Here is a 22930-nt window from a genome sequence, read left to right as displayed (position 1 = left end):
GAAAGAGTCCCAAAGTATTCCTTTATCAATCTCTTCATTATAGTTTGTTGAAAAAAATAAGTCAATTTGTTGTTTTATGAAGGTAATAAATTCTGGATCTTGAAGTAAAGTAGCATTAAGTCTCCAAGATCTAGTATTGATAGAAGAATCCGAAATCTTGATAGATAACTTCAAAGGCGCATGATCCGAAATAGCAATAGAATCGTATTTACAATCAATAACATCTGTTAATAAACGATGATCAATAAGAAAGTAATCAATTCTAGAATAACTATGATATACATGTGAAAAAAATGAAAATTCTTTATCTTTAGGGTTCAAAAACCGCCATATTTCAGTAATTCCAGAATCAACCATAAAAGAATTAATAAGTAAAGCTGATCTATTCGGAAGAGTTCGAATAGGTTTAGATCTATCCATTGAAGGATTCAAACAACAATTAAAGTCTCCACCCATAATCAACATATATTCATTCAAATTAGGAAGAGAAGTAAATAAACGTTTAAAAAATTCAGGACAATCAAAGTTTGGAGCATAAATATTAACTAAAACAACTTTCCGATTAAAAAGTGAACCAGTTATCAACAAAAATCTACCCTGTGGATCAGAAATAATTTCATAATGTGTAAACGAAATTGAGGCGTCTATAAAAATAGACACACCCCTAATTTTAGCGGTACAATTTGAGTGAAATTGTTGCCCTTTCCAGAACCTAAAAAAACGTTGATTATCCTCCCTCCTAATGTGGGTCTCCTGTGCAAAAATAATATTAGCGTTCAATCTATGGAATACTTTAAATATTTTTTTACGTTTAATCGGATGATTTAAACCATTAGTATTCCACGAGATAAAGTTAATAGATTTATCCATCATACCAATATTAATTGTGTGTATCATAAAAGGTTAAAAAGACACATAACCCACAATTTAGGAAGAAGGAAAATTGATTCAGGAGCAACCGGAGATCCTGACACCTCAACAATATTAACAATTTAAAGTCAGCCCATAAACTAAAAGCAAAAAAATAAAAAGCAATAGCATGAAAAAAGATCCCTCCCCCCTCCCCCCACCCTTTGAAAGAAAGCCAAGCGGCAGGCGCATAAACTAATACTAATATTACCCCCATTTCAAGATGGCAGCTCCATAAGAAAATTTTTTAAGAAAAAACTATATAACACCCCAATTAAAATATAGAGTTGCAAAAAAAAAAAATATATATATATATATACCTACATATATATATATACACATACACATACACACCCATATCAGACAAATCAAAAAAAAACTAAAATAGTAAAACCAGAAAAATCATTAATAAAAAAAATGCACATTAAAGTTTAAAAATGTAATACACCTTTAAAAAAGAAATTCCATATTCAGATACAAAGATGACGTTTCATAAGCCAAGACTTATGGGAAGAAGAAACGACATTTTGAGAAAGCCATATTACAAAATATGAATATAAATTCAGCAATCTAATAAGAAAATTTAGTAAAAAAGTTATCAAAATAGAATTTTTTAAAAAAAAAGATTTAATATACACTACAACATATATAAAAAAAACTAAAGAAAAAGAATTCAAAACCTTTGTTCCATTTCTAAATACAGGCAAGCAAATAAACGCTTATAAAAAGTAAAGACTTATGGGAAGAAGAAACGACATTTTGAAAAAATAATTCATTATTACAAAATACAAACGTGTATAAAAAAGGATATTATAAAAATTAAAACAGCATCTATAAGCAATAATAATAGTAGTAAAAAAAAAAGACCCAGACCCATAGTTCAAAATAAAAAGTTATAACCCAACTTCCAGGGTTAAAACTTAAAATGAAATGACATCCTCTCTCCAAAAAAAAAATCTTCAATGTAACTCATAGTTCAAGTTGCACTAGAGGATCGATATTCTTCAACAAATTTCTTCGCTTCTTCAGGAGTGTTAAAAAAGTGTAGACTGTTGTCGGGCAGCACCATTCTAAGCTTCGCTGGATACATTAAAGCTTGTTTAAATCCAATCGAATGAATCTCTGCCATCACTGGTTTAAAAGCGATCCTGGCTTTCATTACTTCATACGAGTAGTCCTCAACTATTCGAAATGAATAATTTCTGTAGGAGATCATACCTTTTTTACGAGCTAATCGAATTAGAAGCTCTTTCTCACGAGGATAATGAAGGCGAACAATCACCGCTCGTGGTTTATCAGACACAGACGAAAACCTCGCAACTCTATGAGCGCGGTCAATAACAGGTTCATTTTTCAAACCTTCACCACCGAAAATTTCCCACAGTAATTTAGAGAAAAATTCAGTTAAATCACCGGACTCAACTTTTTCGGGAATTCCGATGATGCGCAAATTCTGTCTGCGAGAACGATTTTCAAGATCAGTAATTTTAAACTTGTACTGATCTAAAGTTTTAGCAGTCGACTCTATCTTCTTCTCTAACACTTCAATTGTACGTGCTTTTTCACAAATTGATTGTTCAAGAGTCGTGATCTTATTTCCATGCTGTTGAACCTCTAACGCCTGCGACTGAAACTTAGTTTCAAGCGATTTAACAACTCCTTCAAGATCGGATATTTTCGAAGTAATCCTCCTTTCCAAACTTAACAGTTTACTGTCCAATTTACCTTCTAGTCTGCCTTCCAGAGCCGCAAATTTAGCATCCAGTTTATTGTCCAATTTACTTTCCATACCCGCAAATTTAACATCCAGTTTAATGTCCAAAAGACCAGAAATTGCGTCGATGGATACAGGATCCTTAGCCGATTTCTTACTTGTAGCCATTTTAGGTTTGACAAGATTAGATCAACTATTATTTTAGGAAAAAAGGGTCAATCAAAGGTAGCAACTCATATGATTAAGTTCGAAAAGATCTAATTAAAGGGTGATTATAGTTAAAAAAATAAAGAGCGCCTAAAAGGCAGATGCTTACGTCGCCATCTTGAAACTCCACTAATATTCCTGTAACTATGTATGCTTTGTTACTCATACGTGGTAGTCTGATTTTGTAACTACTATAATCTTAAAGCAGAAGGAATAGATGTAAAAATAGTCATAAACTAAGAAATGCCATATGCTTTTAATCACATCAGCTGTTTTTGCTTCTTCAATGAATGACTTGTTTAAGTAGTACATGTAGCATTTCACAGTGGGCATGTTTCTTTGCAGACAAGCTGCAGTAAAGTTACTGAGACTGTGTTTACTCCTTCATTCAAATAGTGTGTTGGCTACAATATCAAATAATGTACAAACATGGAAATCCAAACAATGTGGTTAACTTTGGTAGTTTTAATTTGTGATGTGAGAAAAGCAATGGGCTGTGATGTTGCAATAGTTCCCCACTAGTAGAATCATAGAGCATTACAGCACAGCAATGGGACCTTCAGCCCATCTAGACAACATTGAACTATTATTGTAACTGTTTACATTATCATACACCTGGAACATAACCTCCATACCCCTCCAAGCATGTACTTACTCAAGCTTCTCTTAAATGTACCACTGAACCCACATCCACTTCTTCTGCTGGCATCTCGTTCCACACACTCACCATCCTCTGAGTGAAGTTACCCTTCATGTTCCTCTTAAATATTTCACCTTTCACCCTTAACCCATGACCTCTAGTTTTAGTCTCACCCAAAGGCAAAAAGGAAAAAGCCTTCTTCCATTGACCCTGTCTACACCCCTTGTAATTTTGTATACTTGTGTCAAGTCTCTGTGTTTCAAGGAATGAAGTCGTAAATATTCAACCATTTCTGTAACCCTGGTTCTCAAGTCCCAGCAACATCCTTGTAAATTTTCTCTGCACTTTTTCAATCTTGATATCTTCTGAAGGTAGGTGACCAGAAATGTACAGAGTACTGCAAATTAGGCCTCAGCAATATTCTACACAATTTCAAAATAACATACTATTTCAACTCCTGTCCTCATTACTTTGATTAATGAAGGCCAATGTATCAGAAGCTCTCTTTATGACCCCATCTATCTGTCAACGCCACTTTCAAGTAATTATGGACCTGTATTCCCAGATCTCTCTATTCTGCTGTGCTCCTCAGTGCCCTACTCTTCAATGTGTAAGTCCTACCCTGGTTTATCCTCCCAAAGTGCAATGTCTCACACTAGTTTGCTTTAAATTTCATCTGTCTTTTTTTTAAAGACCATTTTTCTAGCTGGTCCAGATCCTGCTGCAAGCTTAGAAAGCCTTCCTCTCTGTCCACTACACCCACAATCTTGGTTTCATCCACAAATTTGCTGATCCAGTTTGCCACAATATTATGTAGATCATTAATATAGATGACAAACAGCAACAGACTCAGCACCGATCTCTGTGACACACCATTTGTCACAGACCTCCAATCAGAGAGGTAACCATCTGCTTACCGCTCTCTGGCTTTTCCCACAAAGCCAGTGGCTAATCAAATGTACTTCCTGAATCCTAAGTGACTGAGCCTCTTGACAACCTCAAATGCGGAACCTTGTCAAAAGAGTTGCTGAAATCCATGTAGTCAACACCCAGTCTTTCCTTCATTAGCTTTTCTGCTAACCTCAAAAAAACTATAAGATTGCTTCATCATGATCTACCATGCACAAAGCTGTGTTGACTGTCCCTAATCAGTTGACAATGCCTAATAGTATGAATGGAGAATCTGCTCAAACAACTTGGTCTAGCTAGGCCTTACAGAGATGGAATTAACTTTCTTTCTGTGCCAGTGTCAAGTGTAGTCCTGCGGCTAATTGTGGGCCATTATAATTTTCATTTTTTTTTAAGAATTATTTTCAATAGTTGATGTGTAGTAAAGTGCTGCAATCAATTTTCCTAATTTTCCATTCTCCTAATCTGTCCAATTCCTTCTGTAGTTTCTCCACTTCCTCAAAACTCTCTCCCCCTGCCTATTTTTGTATCGTCTGCAAACTTTGGAACAGAGTCATCAATTCCTTTATCCAAATCATTGACATAAAACATAAAAAGAATTGGCCCCAACACAGACTCCTGTGGAACATTACCCTTGCAGTTCCTTAGCTCTATGCACAATGATTCAACACCTTCTGACCCTATGTCACCTCTTTCTAATGATTTGATTTCATTTTTTTTTAAACCAACAGAGCAACACCATCTCCTCTGCCTCTCTTTAAATACAGTATGTATCCTTGGACAATGAGCTCCTAGCTATAATATTTTCAGTAATGCCTAGACTATCATACCTGCCAATCTGCAACTGTGCTACTAGTTTATCTACCTTACTCCTGTGTAGGATAAATGGTTGCTGGTTGGCATGGCCTTGGTAGCTTTTAATGCTGTATCTCTCTATGACTCAAATTGCCCAAAGTTTTTATAGTACTTTTCTTTTTAGCTGAAAATGGCCTACATTGGGTCATACAGCAGATTTAGACCAATTGTAATTCTGGGCCTGTATCTGAGATGCATGGGATCCATAGTGAATTGGTCACTTGGATTCAGAATTAGCTTCCCTTTAGAGGGTGGTGGTCATTAAGGCTTGTGTTTAATTTTTAGTAAAGAAAATGAACGATTTGGGTGAAAACTTGTGTGAGTAGAGTTCATTAGTTTAGAGATGATACAAGGATTGGTGGCATGGTAGATAGTTTAAAAGATTGTCAAAGAATACAGTGCTGTAGCAGTGTGCTACACACAGCGCTGAAATAACGACACTGAGTCGGTAAACTGCAGTTTAAAAAAAAGATTTTATTCGAACTTCGCGGCCTCGCTTTAAAGCCACCCTGATCCCACCCTCCCCGGGCGCGGATTCTGTAGGGGGCATGTATTCACAGTCCTGTCCTGCGCGCGGGTTTTCCCTTTGTTGGTGAAGCAGACCTGGTGCCCTTTTGGAACTGGCCTTTATGCCGGCGCGCTGGCTATTTGTGAGCTGGTTCAAGTGCGCTAGGAAGTGGGTCGCCACAGTGCGATATTTATCAGTTACAGTTGAGGGAGGAGAAATGGTAGAGGGGCAGGTGCGAGGGATTGCAGTTTGGTAAGTTAGATGTAAAGGGAAAATACACAGTTAATGCCAGAACCCTTAAGAGCTTTGCTGTACTGTGGGGTCTTGAAGTTCATTTCCACAGCTCCTTAAAAGTAGCTGGAAAAGACCAAGGCCTGGTCAGAGAGGTGTCTGGCCTTCAGCGAGGCATTGAGTTCAAGATACGGGAAATTATGTTGCAGCTTTATAAAGCTCTGAGCTAGACTGCATCTGGAGGATTATATTTATTTCTGGGTGCCCATTATCAGAAGGATGTAGAGGCTTTTGAGAGGATCTGAAGAGGTTTAAGGATGCTGCTTGGATTAGAAGGCATATACTATAAGGAGAGGTTGGACAAACTGGGTTTTTTTTTCCCTGGAAGGGTGGAGGCTGAGGGGGGAAAAAGTTTTATAAACGACACCCTTCATTTCTGGTCAAGTTGGCACCAAGCTGCATTGTCCATCAAGGTCAAAGCTCACAAAGTTGTTTTTTTTTAGGTTTATAAGAATGGTTTTGTTGTGGATATACAGGTTAGGTTAGGGATTTTGGCTGCGTGGTGTGCTGAATTATGGTTTATTCCCCAGACTGGCTTTATTCTATCTCCAGGCTCAAGGTTTCATCAGTAGTTGTCAGTGAGCTAATACAATTGGCAATGAGGTGGTGTATTTAATCAGCATGGCAGTTTTACTCACAATTCTAGAATAACAGCAAGTTCAATTTGAGGCAGCCCAACTGAAGTTAGCTGAAATCTTGGCCAGCAGGTTGTCAGTGAGTTCAACAACATGTGTTAAAAACCCAAACAGAACTCATGTGAGTTAGTCGTTGCTTCCAATTACCAACTTCCAGGGTTATGAATCCTGATACAAGCGTTATGAAGATACCTTCCGGATTCAGATCACCAGTAAAGTTGACTAATGGAAGGCATACAACTTGCTCCAAAAATCGGGTAATGTTGAACATGAGCATGTCAACTCCATCCTGTCTAAGAATGTCCTTGATCTATCGTTTGATGAAACTGTCTGACAGCTAACAAGTACTTTTGGAGAGCAGTCATCTCTGTTCATTGTTCACTACCACTGCCTAAACCTTGTCAGACAGGCTGCCTATGACTTTATCACATATTCTGGTGGCAACCCTGGCATTGCCACATCAACCAATTGCAACCATGTACTCCTGAAGGCACAGTCAGTTCGTCATCCAGAACTTCAAACAGCTGGACCTCTTGGAATGGTTTGATTTACTCTGACTGAACCAATCACCAAAGCCAGTGCAGCCCCAAACAACGTCACAACGTCAACGTGACGGCCTGCGACCATGAAGATTGACTGATTACCAGTGCAAGCCATTTGTTCCAAACCAAGTCTACCCTTTTCTCAAATCCTACACGGAATTATTTTTAAGAGAGGAGTGTTCTGGTGAACTGTAAGCAACCAATGCCCGTTGGTTGGTTGTCAACCAATACCAGGCTGACCTTCTTTGATTAGTCATTGTTCCTGAAAATGTCTCAAATGTTCTTTGTGACCTTTAAGTAGTTGTGCTGTGGTTGTACTGTCGATTTTGGCTGTGAAAGTTCACTCTGTGTTCCAGCTTTAGTCTATCTCCATGCTCAGCTTATCAGTAGTTTCAGGTGAGTGAATACAACAGCTTGCGATCCCCAAGTTCAAAGACCGTGGTTAGCTTACCCGTTGAGGGCTGGTGAACCCTGATTGGGGTGTGTAAGTTAGGAAAGGGTTTGTTTTGCTGTTGGTGTGTCTTATATGCTAGCTGCTTATTATTCTGCTGAACACTGTGTTGGCCTGGAACATGGAAAGACTTACGGGCTGCCCCCAGTATTGTCTCACACTGTGGTTGTTAACGCAAACAATGCATTTCACTGCATGTTTGGATGTAAATGTGACTTATGGGTCTAATCTAATCAAATTATAAGAGGCATAATGTAGAGAGCTAGTATCTTTTCTTCCCCCTAGTGTTGAACTGTTTAATACTAGTGGCCAAGACAAATTTTACTCTGTACAGTGATGGGTGGCTATAATGCACTGCCCGGGTCGGCTATGGAGGTAAATACGATAGAGGCATTTAAAAAGCTCTTAGACACATGAATGTGCAGAAAATGGATGGAAATATGGATCATGTATTGGCAGAAGAGATTAGTTTGGTGTTTAGTTTGGCTCAGTGTTGTAGGCTAAAAGGCCTGTTTGCCTGCTGTACTGTTCAGAGTGGGAAGGAAAAGATCCATTTGACATGGTTCATGTGGGTACCAACCATGTAGGAAGAACAAGGAAGGAAGTTCTGCTGAGGGAATTTGAGCAACTTTTATTGAGTAAATAAAAATGCAGAACTGAAATGGTAATCGTTTCTGGATTGTTACCTGTGCCTTGTACAAATTGGCACAGGGTTAATAAGATCAGAAAGTTAAATGTGTGACTCAAAGATTAGTGTGGAAGAAGTTGCTTTAAATTTGTAGGACATTGGCATCTGTATTAGGAAAGAAGCACTTGAACCAGGGACAGGGGACCTGACAAATTACATAACTGTGCATATGGTTTTAAACTGTATAATAGGTTTTGGGGGGGTGGGGGATATTTCACAGCTTGGAAAAGTATGGATAAGATGAAAGGGAAAATGAGCACAGGAGAAGTTACTCAAGTCTGCACCATTGAGCACATCTGCGCAGAATGTTATTGCAGGAAAGCAGCATCCATTATTAGGGACCCCCACCACCCTGTTCATACCATCTTCTGCTGCTATCATCAGGAAGAAGGTACAGGAGCCTAAGGACTCTCACCACCAGGTTCAGGAATAGTTATTACCCTTTGACCATCAGGCTCTTGAATGAAAGGGGATAACTTCATTCAGCTTCACTTGCCCCAACACTGAACTGTTCCCACAAGCTATGGATTCCCTTTCAAGGACTTTCTCATCTCACATTCTTGCTATTTATTGCTTATTTATTTAAAAAGTTCAAAGTACATCAAAATATGTATACCATATACAACCCTGAGATTCATTGTAGGCAGCTACAAAACAACGCAACCCAATAGAAACCATTTTAAAAAAGCTGTTAGACATCCATGTGTTGGAACAAAAAGTAAATCGAGCAAACAATAAAGATAAGCAAATAACATTCAGAACTGCAGTTCGTGAAAGTGAGTCCACAGGCATGAAGCCTGTCACTGCTGTTCAAGGAGCCCATTAGTTGCAGGCCACAGTCTCAGTTCAGCATAGAGATGAGTAAACCTCGCAGAGTAGCAAACTGAACACTGGCCTGTCCGTCATCTCCAGCCCTGACACCCTGACCTTTTCAATCTGGCCCAAAAACCAATTGGCTGCGCCAGTAATGATTTGGTGTGTCATATTAAAGGGGGTGAATACTTTTGCAATTAATTATTTTGTATTTTACATTTGTAATTAACTTAGATCACTTTCTTGAGATCTGTTTTCACTCTGACACAAACGAGTATTTTTCTGTTGATCAGTGTCAAAAACAGCCAAATTAAATCCACTGTGATACAATGTTGTAAAATAATAAAACATGAAAACTTCAGGGGGTTGGGGTTTGAATGCTTTTCATAGGTCCCGTATATCCCAAAGAAGTAGTAGTATTCTAGTGACAGATTGTCACAACTATGGCTGCGAGAGAGGCCAAAGCCAACATAAAAGCAAAAGCGATGGCATGTAATAGAGCAAAAATTAATGTGAAATTAGAAGATTGAGAAGCTTTTTAAAACTAACAGGGCAACTAAAAAGTCCAAGGAACGAAAAGGTGAAATATGAAGGTAGCCAGTAAATCAAAGAGCATACCATAAGTTTTTCAGATATATAAAGAGTAAAACAGAGGCGAGAGCAGATATAGGACCACTGGAAAATGACATTGGAGATGTAGTAATGGGGAACAAGAAATATGCCTGAAGTTATAGAGCATCTTGAGTCAGAAGTGAGTGCTGTTGCTATTATTAGAGAGAAGGTTCCTGGGCAGCTGGAAGGTCTGAAGGTAGGTAATTCACCTGGACCAGGTAGACTACACCCAAGGGTTCTGAAAGTGGTGGCTGAAGATTGTGGAGGCATTTGTAATGATCTTTTAAGAAACACTAGGTTCTGGCATAGTTCTGGAGGACTGGAAAATTGCAAATGTCACTCCACTGTTCAAGAAGGGAGGGAGGCAGAATAAAGGAAATTATAGGCCACTCAGGTTGATCTCAGTGGTTAGGAGGATGTTGGAGTCAATTGCTATGGATGAAGTTCTGGGGTACCTGGGGACACATGATAAAATGGGCTAAAATCAGCATGGTTTCATTAGGGAAAAATTTGCCTGTCAAATCTGTTTGAATTCTTTGAGGAAATAACAAGCAGAATAGACAAAGGAGAATCGGTGGATGTTGTGTACTTGGATTTTCCACAGGCCTTTAACAAGGTTCTACACATGAGGCTACTTAGCAAGGTAAGAGCCATGGTATTACAGGAGGGTTACTAGCATGGATAGAGCATTGGCTGATTGGCAGGAGGCAAAGAGAAGGAATAAAGGGAGCCTTTTCTGCTTAGTTTCTGATGACTAGTGGTGTTCTGCAGGATGTCGGTATTGGAACTGCTTATTTATATGTTCTATGTCACTGATTTGGGTGACGGAACTGATGGCTTTGTGGACAAATTTGCAGACAACATAAAAGGTAGGTGGAGAGGCTGGTAGTGTTGAGGAACCAGGGAGGCTGCAGAAGGACTTTGACATTGGGGACCGGGCCAAGACGTGGCAGATTGAATTTAGTGTCTGGAAATTTATGGTCCTACACTTTGGTAGAAGGAATAAAAGCATAGACTATTTTCTATTTAGACTGTTCTCTAAATGAGGAGAAAATTTAAAAATCTGAGGTACAAAAGGACTTGGAAGATTCCCTAAAGGTTGACTTGCAGTTTGTGTTAGTGGTGAGGAAGGCAAATGCAGTGTTGGCATTCATTTTGAGAGGGCTAGAATATAAAAACAAGGATGTAATGCTGAGGCTTTAGCAGGCACTGGTGAGGCCTCAGGGAATATTGTGAGTAGTTTTGGGTTCCTTATCTTAGAAAGGATGTGCTGACATTGGAGAGGGTTCAAAGGAGGTTCATGGGAATGATTTTGGGATTGAAAGGCTTATCACATGAGGAGTGTTTGATGGCTCTGGGCCTGTACTTGCTGGACAGATGAGGGGTGGATCTCATTGAAACCTGTCGATTGTTGAAAGGCCATATAGAGTGGATGTGGAGAGAATGTTTTCTTTGTTGGAGGGGTCTATGGCCAAAAGGCGCAGCTCAGAATAGAGGGATGTCCATTCAGAGTGGAGATCAGGAGGAATTTCTTTAGCCAGAGGGTGGTGAGTCTGTGGAGTTCAGGTCATTTGGTGTATTTAAGGCAGAGGTTGGGGTTAAGTGAAGGGTGTGGAAGGTCACGGGGAAAAAGCAGGAGAATGGGGTTAAGAGGGAAGTGGATTGCCTATGATCACATGGTGGAGAAGACTTGATGGGTCAAATCGCAAAAGTCCACTCCAATATCTTACGGCCTTATGGTCTAATTAAAAACATGGGATTAATGTAGAATTACTAATGCTTAGTTGATGTTTGTCATAGCTTGGTGGGTCAAGGGTCTGTTTCCACTCTGTATCTCTCTGGGACTACCTCCATTTTCTCGTGTTCTACGTGACAGTGATCAACAAGAGCAGTATTTGTGATTATTCGTCTTTCTAATACCTTTTTCCATCATGCTGCAATAATATGTGAGGAAATTGTTTGGCATTAATAGATATTTTTGTGTTCTGTTTACAATGGTAATGCTTTGGAATCTGTTGCAACACAGTCAGCCTTTGGTTCTGGTATCCGAGAGGCAATATTTGCAAAAGTGTACTCAGCGTCAGCTCAATCATGCCTGAAATGTTATCTAATTCAGCAAAGCATTTCTGTTAAAAATTTTCCCATCGAGCTACACTGATTGGTCTTGTCTGCTGGGATAGAAATATTATCTGCAAAGTTTTGATTGGATTGCAACAAGTAGAGAAGGCAACATTACCAGAATGATTGCCTTATTTCTGGATTCATTCATGGAGTAGTTTCAGTGTAAGATGTGTGTTAGATGTTGAAGGATTAATAGTCAAAACATGTCAGTTGGAGCTTGGGAAAATTCATTTTTAAAAATCATTGTGTCTATTGGTGTTGCCCAGTGTTCATGGCGTAAGGGAGCCAAAGCCATTCTGTTTTAGTACACTGTAGCATGTACTTGTGGAATGCCTGCTTGTTTATCCTCATTATATCCTAATTATATCAAAACAAATGAACAGAACTGGTGTAGAGGCTAAAGAAATTTAAATGCGACCAAATTAAAAAATAATAATATATATGCATACGTACACATACTGTGGTTTTCCAAAATCATTAGCGTGCCTATTGCCCATATCAGGGAGCAGCCATGGTCCAAAATAGTTTGATCCCACTGCTTTGGAAAAACATTTCAAATTCATTCACCATCTTTTACAGCACAAGTGTACACCAATTAATTATGCTGGATTTTTAAAAAATAATTGTGATTTTAAATGGATTGCTCATTTGAATAGCTTTTTTTTAATCCTTATTTTTATGATGAATTCATTTTATTCTGATTAATAAACAAAATCACATTGCCATTGATAATACTTTTCTGATATATTTATTATGAATGGAAAAGAAGTGTGCTTCTGTTCTATTACACTAGCAGTTGCATTGATCCATAAACTGAACGACAAACTAAAATTCAATCTCACAATAGTGTATTTTTTCCCCTAAATGGATGGTAAAATATACCAGGGTTTCCTATTTAAAAACCAATAGCTCCACTCAGAAATGCCAGCTTTTATCTGAGAAATTTGGTAGACATTCAGAACTGAGTAAAGGCAATAGTGTTACACTTCTGCAGAGCTAATTACTTTTATCAGGGAATCTGAAATGAAATATTTATTAAACTAGAGTCAGATATTGACGGAAGACCTTTGAGTTACTTCTCCCCCATCTCGAACTACATTAGAGTCATGGAAAAGTACAGCATGGAAATACACAATAGACGCAGGAGTAGGCCTTCAAGCCAGCACTGTCATTCACTGTGATCATGGCTGATCATCCACAATCAGTACCCCGTTCCTGCCTTCTCCCCATATCCCTTGACTCTGCTATCTTTAAGTGCTTTATCTGACTCTTTTTTGAAAGCATCCAGAGAATTGGCCTCCACTGCCTTCTGAGGCAGAGCATTCCACAGATCTACAAATCTCTGGATGAAAAAGTTTTCCCTCAACTCCGTTCTAAGTGGCCTACCCCTTATTCTTAAACTGTGGCCTCTGGTTCTGGACTCCCCCAACATCGGGAACATGTTTCCTGCCTCTAGCATGTCCAATCCCTTAATAATCTTATATGTTTCAATCAGATCCCCTCTATCCTTCTAAATTCCAGTATAAATAGGCCCCTTGACTCTTCTAGTCCACGCCAAACTATAAAAACTGCTTAGTCCCATCGACTTGCACCCGGACCATAGCCCTTCATATCCCTCCCATCCAAACTTCTCTTAAACATTGAAATTAGGCTTGCATGCACTACTTGCGTTGGCATTTTATTCCACACACTCGCAACCCTCTGAGTGAAGAAGATTCCCCTTGTGCTCCCCTTAAACATTTCACCCTGAATACATGACCTCAATGGAAAAAGCCTCCTTGCATTTTTGCTATCAATGCCCTTCATAATTTTGATACCTCTATCAAATCTCCCCTCAATCTTCTAAATCCCAAGAATAAACTCCTAACCTATTTAATCCTTCCTTATAACTGAGGTCCTGCAGTGCCTTGTACATTTTCTCTGCACTCATTCAATCTTACTTATATTTTTCATGTAGGTAGGTGGCCAAAACTGCACACAATACTGCAAATTAGGCTCATTAACATCTTCTACAACTTCAACATAATATCCTATCTCTTGTGCTCAGTGCTTTGATTTATGAAGGCCAATGTGCCAAAATCTTTAGTTGCAACTCTATCTACCTGGGCTGCCACTTTCAGTGAGTTATGGATCTGTATTCCTAGATCCCTTTGCTTACTGCACTCTTCAATGCCCTACCTTTCACTGTGTAGGACCTACCTTAGTTGGTTCTACCAAGTGCAACACCTCACACTTGTCTGCATTAACTTCCATCTGCCACTTTTCAGCCCATTTTTACAGCTGGTCCAGATCCTGTTGCAAGCTTTGATAGTCTTCCTCTCTGTCCACTAGATCCCCAGTCTTGATGTAATCTACAAATTGCTGATCAAGTTAACCACATGTAACTCTCACTACAGCTAGCAGCTAAATATAGGGGTGATAGCCCCCAGCCCAGCCAAACTTAAGAATTCTCATTTGGGTGGATGTTGCGCAATGTGTCCCCTGTTACAAATCAGCACCCCGAAATAACAAACAGTACACAATATGCAATTAAACAAATAAACTTTATAATTCTTACTTTGACTATATGGTTAGTAAAGAAAACGAAAAAAAAGAAAAAGGGCCCAATCTTATGAAACAGACTATTGTGCAATGTTGGAGCTCACTGATAAGCTGATTGTCCACCATTGACCTCCTCCAATTGTCACTGCCCTTCGGACCCTTGCTCCAAGTTCACCCCATCCAGTGGTCTACCAATTCTCTCCATTCGCGTCTCCTCTCCGTATCTCTCCCCAGCAAAAGACCGTGAAAAATCTCTTCCAGACTCACAAGGAAGATCAACATCATTCTAAACCCCATTATCTCTAGTCATAACCCAAACATTGCTGCTACAGAGAACCCAGGCTGCCCACTTCACCTGTCTCAACGGGAGAAGGGCCTGGAGTCTCTTCCTTAATCAATGGGAAGTTAGCGAAAGACAGCATATACCAGACATCCAGGTCCTCATCCTCCAAATCAATATCCCTCTTGGGTGGGGGCCGTCCTAACCTCGCCTCTTGGGGGCCCGGTAGTTAACCCATGTTTCCGAGGAGTCCTCTTACTAGGTGCAGGGCTCTGGGTCTACCTGCTCCTCTTGTCCCGGGGCAACAGGTGATTCTGATGGAGAATCTTGACGGGCCCATTCCCATCCTCTGGTTTCACCCGGAAAACTGGTAGTTTTGGCATCTGACTCTCCACCACATAGGGCGTAGCTGCCCAGTGGTCAGCCAACTTAAGCTTTCCAGGTAGCCCCAAATTCCTTGTGAGGATTCCCGGCAGGAGTTGGGAGAACCTTACCTTTTGATCATACCTCCTCTTATTCCCTTGATTCTGCTTGGCAGCTGCGACCCCAACTGATTCATAATCCCTTTTCAACTCTTCTCATGTCAGACACATACTTCAGGTATGTCTTTGGTGGTAAGTCACCCTCGTCAATCCCAAAACAAAGGTCAATTCACAACCTCGCCTCGCGCCCAAACATCAGGTAACATGGCGAGTACCCAGTAGCTTCATTTTGTGTACAATTATAACTGTGGACCAGTTGCCCACTATATTGACTACACCTGCTCTTCTTGCTGATCTCCAGGGTCCCGAGCATGTCTAGCAAGGTCAGATTAAACTTCTCTGGCTGGAGATCACTCTGTGGGTGATAGGGCGTGGTCCTCGACTTCTCGACTCCAAGCATGCTCAGTAACTCAAGGATGAGTCTGCTCTCGAAATATCGTCTGTGAGCACTATGTATTGGCCTGAGAAGGCCATAATAAACAAAATACTTCTCCCATAAGACTTTTGCCACCGTAGGCGCCCTCTGGTCCTTGGTAGGGAAAGCCTGAGCATATCTGCTGTAGTGGTCCGTGATGACTAAGACATTCGCTGTGTTGCTGGCATCGGGTTCTATTGACTCATACACATCAGGTCCAGAGGCCCGCACTCTGCAGGTGGGACAAGGGAGCTGCCCGCATAGGCAGTGGCTTCCACCATATGCATCGAATGCACGACTTGCAGTATTCTTCGACTTCCGACTTCATTCGGGGCCAGTAAAACGGGTATCTGAGCAATCCATAGGTCTTTTCAACCCCCAAGTGTCCAGAATCATCATACTTCTTGGGCAGGACCAGCTGGGTCTGGGGGTGATGTGACCTGGTATAAGACCTGGTTCTTCAACTCCAGCTGAGGCCATACTCTCAGTAATGGAGGCACTGAACCGTGTTTCATCTTCTCTGCCTGAGCCATGTCTCCCTTTTCAACTGCGGACCAAATAGGGACAATGCCCAGATCATCTCGCTGAGCAGCAGCCACTTCCCCAGAACTAAATTCCAGCAGCTGATTTGTCTTCCGAGCAGTCCGGTTACAGTAAACTTGGGGGATGGCGTCATCAGAATCCCCTAGTTGATCCACTGCTGGATGCTGCCCCTCCTTTCCCCCTGCCTTCACGGTGATGGCAAACTGACACATGGCCTTCACCCCTGGGGCAGGAAAGTTCTCCCAGTCCTCGTCTCTGACCAGTCCCTCATGCGCCCATTGGGACAAAGCATCAGTATCAACATTCCTGCTTCCCAGCCGGTACTTCAGGCTTAAGTCATAGGCAGACAACACCGCCAACCACCAGTGGCCTGTGGCATCTGGTTTCACCGAGGTCAGGATATAGGTTAGGGGGTTGTTGTCCGTCCTCACCCCAAACTTGGCCCTATAGAGGTAGTCACTCAGCTTATCCACCACAGCCCACTTCAACGCCAGAAATTGTGCGTGGGATAGTTTTTCTCAGAAGGTGACAGACTCCAGCTGACAAACGCAACTGGCCTCAACCCAGAGCCCTGATCCTGATACAGGACATCCCCTAAACCCTCTCTGCTGGCATCTGTGTGCAGTAAATACAGTAATCGGGAGTCTGCAAAAGCCAGCACCAGCGCCTGGGTCAGCAGCTCCTTTGGCAACTGAAATGCCTCCTCACATTTTGCATCCCACCTCAGTCCAAAGGGCTCCTACAGGCTTAGATACTCCCCACCCTCCTGTCCTTTTCCCCCCTCCCTTTCTTCCCAAGGGAGGGTAACCGCACAGAAGCAGATTCAATGGGTGATTCCCTTCCGTGTAGCCTTTCACAAACCTCTGATAGTAACCACAGAACCCGAGGAACAAGCGCAGAGCGCTCAGTTTGGAGTCTTGGCCAATTGCTAACCACCTCTATCTCAGCCTGGGTCCGTTGCTACCCCTTCCCATGAGACTATGTGCCCAACATTGCTAACAGATGTTTGGCAGAACTGGCACTTGCCTAGGGAAAGTTTTAACCCTTCAGCTTTCAGGCAGCCCAACACCTTCAGTAGCCTTGCTTCATGTTCTTCCAAGGTGGATGCAAACACTGAGGTCATCCAGATATACCAATACCTCAAGCAAGTTCATATCCCCCACCATCTTCTCCATGACCCTCTGGAAAGTTGCAGGAGCTCCCGAGATGCCCTAGGGCGTCCTTTCGAACTGGAAAAATGCCAGGGCATATATAACTGCCATTTTCTCTTTGTCAGCCTCATTCATGGGGATCTAGAAATATCCACTCCTCAAGTCCAGCACACTGAACCACTTTGCACCACTCAGGCAGGCCAGCGTGTCTTCAGTCCTCGGGACAGTATACTGGTCAGGGATGGTGTGCCTGTTCAGAGTCCTATAGTCCACACACATCCATACCTTCCCATTCTTCTTTCGGGCCACTACTATTGGGGACGCATGGGGGCTTCGAGACTCGGTGACGATCCCAGCTTCCTTCAACTTAGACAAATGCTGCCGAACATCCTCCACCTCTGCAGGGGCCAGTCGCCGCGACCTTTCTCTGAACAGGGTGTCCTCAGTCACCCGGATAGTGTGATGCGTGCTCTTGGAACAACCCACATCAAAATTGTCAGTGGAAAAGACACTTTCCAGCTTCAACATCTTCTCTATCAACCTCCTCTTCCAACCCACAGGAACTGGGGAGTCCCCGAAGTTGAATGACTCAGTGTTCAATGTTCCCCCTTTTCCAATAGCTTCTCCCTGGCGTGTCTCACAGGGACACTAGACAATACCGTCACAGAGAGCAAATGTGCCAGGGGCATTCCCTGCTTGAAGGTGACCTCCCTCTTCGTAGTTTTCTGACGATCACTGCCATCCTGCTCACCTGTACAACCAAGGGCTTATACAATTCGGGCCTCACCAGTACCCCAGCAGGCAATCCCGACTCCCACTCATTGTCTTCCGGAGTGTCCACTAAGAGGGCTTCGCCTTCAGGCACTCCGGGAAATTTCCCCGGCCGACTGGGTGAACTACATAGTCCCTTGTCTAAATTCGGTATCCAGCCCGATGCTGCCACGCACTTCCTCAAAAGCAGCTCGAAACACCAGGTTCACAGACAGTGTTCCCAGAAAGCTCTCGCCAACATTCTCCTTGCAGGCCCCCATGAGCCACTTCACAAGAGGAATGTTGGTCCCCACCAGAATTGAATGCCACCCTTCTCAACAGGGTCCGGACAAACCAGCACCCATGTATCAAGGATCCGAGAACTCCAGCTTCACTGACAAATGACCGTCGTATGGATAATCACTAGCGCTAAGCCCCAGATCTCCAGTGCCGTGAATGGTGTCAGTGGTAAACGCTTTAGATACTGGTTGTAAAACAAATGGTACAGCAACGTGACCTATGACCCGGTGTCGAGTATGGCTTTAGCATAAATACCCTCTATTCGTAGTGACACACTGGAGCATGAACCCACTAAGCCTTCAGGAATTGGGCCCTTTGCTTTCGGGGGTTCCTTGGTACATTGCTGGGAACGTGTTCCCCCAGAAACACCAGGCCGTTCACTCACTGGGCCTCCTCTAGGTTTTTCCAACGTCACTCCCTGCTGAGGTACCTGGGGGCTCACTCTCCTGCTGGCGTGACACCTGCTGCCAGCAGTCCTCTACATTGTTCGTCCTCCTGGGGAATCTGCCCCCACCCCCCCCATCAGCTCCACCATATGGGGGGGCTCACACTCCCTGATAACAGCTGAAACATCTCCATTCTCAACTCTGCCACAATCTCCTCTACCGCTCCCCAGGGTAGGCTATCTGTGGTCATTTCACCGCAGGGGACCACTACCGAGGACTGTACCCTGCTGACGAAGTCTTCCCGCGCCTCTGCTGCATTCTCCTCTTCCCGTACCTCTCTGATCAGCTCAACAAAAGATGGAGGAGAGTGCGTCTTACGAGACTGTCAGGCACCCCACGCAATCAGGTCATGGGACTGGGCGACCCTGGCTATCTGGTCCATTTTTAACTGATCCACCTCAGTCACCTGAAATGCCCCTCTGCGCTGCAAGTGATTTAGCTGCCTCTCTAGCCGAAAAATAAAAGCAGAAAGCTTCTCCCGCTTCTCTGAAACCCCACCATGAACTCCATTGGGATTCCAGTCGGGGCAAAAGACTTGTCCAGTGCTTGCATGTAATTGACAACTGTCACTACTGGATATTTCAACCTGACAGCTCTCACAACGTCAGTGGACTGCCCATTCAAACTTTCAACCAATCTCTGTCGCTTTTAATCATCAGAGCACTGCCACTCATCTAACAATGGAGAGGTCCACTCCACCCAAGTTTCATACTCCTCCTTCCCTTTAGGACTGGGTGTTAATCCAAAGAATAGGCAAAGCCTGCCATAGCTGGGACTTTGAATCTGATTGTTCCATTTATTTGCCAGAGAAGTAAGGGCGCATACTAACTCAGAATTCTCACTCTTCATGGGGTGACGTGGACTAATTAGACATTCCAAATCCGACCACTCTTTCCCCTCACTCCTCAGAAATGAGAGAACCCTGTCCTTGAAGTCTCCGTCCCCAGCTACCGCTACCTCAGCGCTGGTCTGCATTAAAACAAGACGTGCACCAGCCATTTTATCAAACCTCCGCCCACAATCGCAACTTCAACAGTACTTAAAAGTGGAATTAACAATTTATCCGGAGTACTAATATCTGCCCCACTGGTTCATTTTTCAGGGTAATTGCACAGCATCCAACAGAATCAATCCTGAACGTAGCCCCCACAGTTGTAACTCTTGCTTCAGCTAGCGGCTAAATATAGGGGATGATAGCACCCCGGCCTGGTCAAATTTAAGAAATCTCGTTCGGGTGGATGCTGCGCAATGTGTCCCCTGTTACAAATCAGTACCCCGAAATAACAAACAGTACACAATATGCGATTACACAATTAAACTTTATAATTCTTACTTTGACTATAAGGTTACTAAAGAAAACGTAAAATAAATAAAAGGGCCCAATCTTATGAAACAGTCTATTGCGCAATGTTGGAGCTCACTGATAAGCTGATTGTCCACCATCGACCTCCTCCGATTGTCACTGCCCTTCGGACCCTTGCTCCAAGTCCACCCCGTCTAACAGTCTACCAACTCTCTCCATTCACGTCTCCTCTCCTCGGCAAAAGACTGTGAAAATCTCTCTTCCAGACTCACAAGAAAGAACAACAGCATTCCAAACCCCGTTATCTCTAGTCATAACCCAAACATTGCTGCTACTGAGAACCCATTACATTATCAATGAAACCTTACAAGTTACACACATTATCATCCAGATCATTAATATAGATGACAAACAATGGACCCAGCACCGATCCCTATGGTGCTCCACTACTTCCAGTCACAGATGCAACATTCTATGACAGCTCTCTGGCTTCTCCCACAATGCCAATGTCTACTTTAATTTACTACCTCATCTTGAACGCCAAACAACGGAACCTTCCTGACGAACATCCCATGTGGGACCTTGTCAAATGCCTAGCTAAAGTCCATGTAGACAACATTCACTGCCTGCCTTCATCAACTTCCTTGAAAAACTCCAAGATTGGTTAGACATGACTTACCTCATACAAAGCCATGTTGACTATCCTTAATCAGTCCATGTCTATCCACTTATTTATCCGGTCCTTTAGAATACCTGCCAATACCTTTCCCACTGCTGATATCAGGCTCACCGGCCTATGATTTCCTCGTTTATTTTCAGAGCCTTCTTAAACTAGAGCAATATTAACTATCCACCAATCCTCCGGCATTTCATCTGTGGCTTAGAATGACTTAAGTATCTCTGTTGGGGCCCCTGCAATTTCTGCACTTGCCTCCCACAGGGTCCAAGGGAACGCCTTGTCAGGCCCTGAGGATTTCTTCACTCTAATTTGTCTCTAGACTGCAAACACCCCCTCCTCTGTAATCTACATAGGGTCCATGACTTCGCTGCTACTTTGCTCACTCTTTGACTCTTTGTCTATTTCCCAAGTTAACACAGATTTAAAAAATCCATTTAAGATCTCCCGCATCTTTTTGCTCCATTCTGATCTTGCAGAGGTCCAATTTTGTCCTTTGCAGTCCTTTTGCTGTTAAGATATCTGTAGAATCCGTCAGGGTTTTCCTTCACCTTGTCTGCCTGGGCAACCTCAAGTGTTCTCTTGCATTTTTTGTACTCCATATGTACCTTATTTGTTCCTACCTGCCTGAACCTGCTGTGCACCTCTATTTCTCCCCCTTAACGAGGGTCGCAATATCTCTTGAAAACCTAGATTCCCTAAACCTGTTACCTTTTATTTGGGCAGGCACATAGAAGCTTTGTACTTTCAAAGTTTCACTTTTGAAGGCCTCCCACTAACTAAATACACCTTCGCTAGAAAACAACGTGTCCCAATCCACACTTGCTAGATCCTTTTTGATACAATCAAAATTGGCCTTTCTCCAACTTACAATCTCAGCCCGCAACCCGACCTAAATTTTTCCATGTTTACTTTGAAACTAAAGGTACTATGATCATCCGATGCAAAGTTGACAAAAATACAGAGACTTCTGTTACCTGCCCTGTTTCATTCCCTATTAAGAGATCAAGTATTGCACTCTCTCTCATTGGGACTTCAATGTGCTCATTAAGGAAACTTTCCTGAACACATTTGACACACCTGTCATGCACCTGGCCCAGATACACCTGGAAAACAAGTTCACTTATGTTACAATACTGCTTCTGGATCATTTTGGTGTTTAACACTATTGTCCCACAAACTGTGGTGAAGAAATCCTCCTCTATGGTCTAAATACTGCACTGTGCAACTGGCGGATGGACTTCTGGACCAACAGACTTCTGATAGTCAGGTTACACAGCCACTCCTCCCTCCTCATGATCCACAACACAGGTGACCCCCAGGCTGTGCTGAGCCCATTGCTGTACACTCTGCTCACACTTGATTGCACGGCCAAACACCCAAGTAATGACATTGCCAAGTTCACCCATGACACAACAGTGGGTGGGGCTCATTACAAGGAATGATAAGACTTCCTGCAGGGTGGAAGGGGAAGAGCTCAAGGCCAAGTCCCAGGCAAATCACAGCTTCCTCAATGTCAACAAGACAGGGGAGATGGTTCTTGATTTCCGGAGAACTCGCACCACTCACACCCCTCTTTACGTCAGTGGCACAGCAGTGAAAACTGCGAACAGTTTCAGACTCCTGGGAGTACACGTATTACACAACCTCTCATGGTCCCAGAACACATCTAACAGAATCAGGAAAGCTCACCAAAGTCTCTACTATCTGAAGAGAGCTGGACTGTGCACGTCTATAGTCACACAATTCTACAGACGCATAGTGAAGAGCATCCTAACATGCTGTACCACTGTATGGTACAGAAAATGCACTGTGATGGACAGAAAAGCCCTGCATCTGCCTACCCACCATCAATGACATATATACAGAAAGGGGCCAGTAATACCATGAAGTATCTCACCCACCTTGCTCATGGACACTTTTCCCCACTCCCATTTGGAAGGAGACTACCTAGTATCCATGCTAGGACTACCAGACTCAAAAACAGTTACCCCAAGCAGTAAGGGTACACCTCCACCCAACTCAACCCCCACCAGCACTACATTATCACTTCCTATCAGTCTCCGTATGTACAGACACTCCTGTGCTATGTCACCTTCTGGACTTACAGTCAATCTATGTACATAAGCTGTCATGTATTCATATTTT

At 42.5% G+C, this 22930-nt stretch overlaps 1 protein-coding gene across 3 annotated transcripts in view; it reads left to right on the top strand.

Moving 5' to 3' along the window:
* Nucleotides 1-22930, top strand: part of rab24 (RAB24, member RAS oncogene family) — a 68576-nt gene that overhangs the window by 30186 nt on the left and 15460 nt on the right. The window lies entirely within an intron of this gene.

This window comes from Hypanus sabinus, chromosome 15, assembly GCF_030144855.1.
Source record: "Hypanus sabinus isolate sHypSab1 chromosome 15, sHypSab1.hap1, whole genome shotgun sequence".
NCBI classification, from domain to species: domain Eukaryota; kingdom Metazoa; phylum Chordata; class Chondrichthyes; order Myliobatiformes; family Dasyatidae; genus Hypanus; species Hypanus sabinus.
This window is presented reverse-complemented; position numbering and strand designations above follow the sequence as displayed.